We start from the raw sequence: 2,500 nt of genomic DNA, 5'->3' as shown, positions 1-2,500 counted from the left end.
GATGAACATTAATAAGCAAAAACACCCGTAGATAAGATAGAAAAACATAAAACTGAATTTACAATACATTTAAACTCAGTATTTTATATAAAAAAAGGCACAATTAAATAAAACTAGTGTCTAGACTAATGTAAATGTTATTTAGTAGACACTAGTACCTATTAAATATACAGTACGTATTCAATAGATTCTAATTCAATTATTAGATAGTACTTTAAACATTTAATTTATTTGATATTTGGAGATGGCCTTCTGTTACACATCCTGAGAAAATACGCTTTAAATAATCTGGGGTCCCTTTCTCCAAAAGCTCCTTAATATTTTATTCGAATTAACCCTCACTGTAAACTTGACGATGTTACGTTATATTTTAATGTTATCGTTTTATTTCGGGTATTTGATCGCAAGACATGAAATATCATAATTAAAGTCATTTTGCAACTAAAATGTGAAATGTGTTACTAGTAAGGGTGTTAATAGTTCCTAGTCTCTATTTAAACAAGCACTAGTATCTAATGAATAAGAACCAGCGTCAAGTATTTTTTTAGGACCTAACGAATAAGTAGCAAAGCGAGTATGAGCTCTTAATGGAATAGATGAAAAACAAGTTACTGGTGGAATTCAGCTGGATTTTAAGGGTTAATGTTAAAGCAGCTTGCCATAGAAAGCATTCAGTGTGTAAGTACAGGTTACAGGTTACAGCGATACGAGCGGAGAAGATCTGCACGTTATCAAAGTATTCAAGCGACCCAGCATTCCTCGCGAGCATCAAACGGGCAGAAATGCGCTTATTAATTGCCTGGAATTTTCCTCCGTTATTCCACGTCAGTTTAGACCGAGATGTCAATCGGGAGGATTAGGCTTGTTTGTCATCGCAGACTGCAGAAAAGCGAATAAATAGGCAGATTATGCCATCAGAAATCTGGACTGATCTCATTACAGTTTCATCATGGCCTCGTCTCAAATCTCTAAATTGCTTATTAAGCCGGATTTTAATGCGTGTTCCTCCGTCAACGCTTCAAATAAGGCTGATATTAGAGCACTTGCTCATTTTTTCAGGCATGCGGGAGGAAAAAGGTTTGGCTGTTTTACCTCGGTGCTTTGTGAACGAGCAGACAGATGCATTTCTGTAAATGAATAGATTTAAATTCGAATCTTAAACCATTATGCAAACTTTAAAAAATAGTTAAAAAGCAAATGCACTCACATTAATGAATTTATGAAATTAAAAGGTTTCGATGACAATTAAAGTCAAACACTAAACTTACCAACTTTTATATATATATATATATATATATATATATATATATATATATATATATATATATATATATATATATATATATAAAAATAAATTAACTCTAAAAAGTAGTACATAAAAATAAAAATGCCACAAGAACATTAGAAAATTACTTAAAATAAACTAGATAAATAAATAAAAAATTAAGCCTAAATAGTAGTAAAAAAAGCTAAAAAAATGACAAAAGCACATTAAATTTAAACTGTAAATAAATTAAACCTGAATAATAAGCAATTAATAAAAATGAACAGAAGGCACAGAAGAAAGACAAACTTTTTTTACAAAATAAATAAATCCTAAATTGTATTTTTAAGGAACACAAAAAATAATTAGTAATAATTATTAAATTAATTATTCATAAATAGTACAGTGTTTTTAAAACACAAACACATCACAAATAAATAAACAGCAAAAAAATCTAACTTAAATAGCAATAAAATAATAATGAAAAATATATAAGTGAAAAAACACATAAAATAAACAAATTAAAATGTAAAAGCCAGTTAAAAATATTATTAGAAACTAACAGCACATTAATGGTATTTAAATAACACTGCTATGAATTTATATTGCACCGATGCATCGATTAAATTTATGATTTGATGTGTCACTTTAAATAGAAATGTCAAAGTAAAAAGTCAAACGCTGGGAAGACTCGCATGTTCAGGTCAACCGACTTTTCTATGAACTGAAAATCAAAAATAGCTGTTAATGTGAACGAGCTCCAGTCATGTCAAGCACAAAGACACGAATCGGCGGCTGTGGGGCGGGTCAAAGGTCGCGAGCGCAGAGGAAAGCGACAGTGGGAGCTCCTCGTCATCACCTCGTGATCAGCTGCTCCGCTCCGCTCGGAAACCGATGGAGAACATGACGCACACGCTGAAAGCTTTCTCAGTTCACGACAGAAGAAGAGACGAGAAACCAAGATGTGTTGAGATCGGTCCTTAGAAAATAACCTCGTCTTCAGACTCGCCAAAGGAAATCGATGAAAAGCTAATATTTAGTTTTTTTATATATATTTCTAAATGAAATCTGCATGTCCTGTCATAAAATGTGAAGTATTTAATTATAAATACTTCATGCAAATATTGAAAATATTTTTTTTTATATAATGATTGAACAATATCAGTAATTAACATTATGAAAAGAGTAATTCTTTAATATTTTAAAACGAATAATGTAAATATTTTTTTTATACTA

The sequence above is a fragment of the Puntigrus tetrazona genome, unplaced genomic scaffold, assembly GCF_018831695.1.
Source record: "Puntigrus tetrazona isolate hp1 unplaced genomic scaffold, ASM1883169v1 S000000761, whole genome shotgun sequence".
In the NCBI taxonomy this organism is placed as follows: domain Eukaryota; kingdom Metazoa; phylum Chordata; class Actinopteri; order Cypriniformes; family Cyprinidae; genus Puntigrus; species Puntigrus tetrazona.
The sequence above is the reverse complement of the archived record's forward strand: the minus strand, read 5'-3'. Positions refer to the sequence as shown.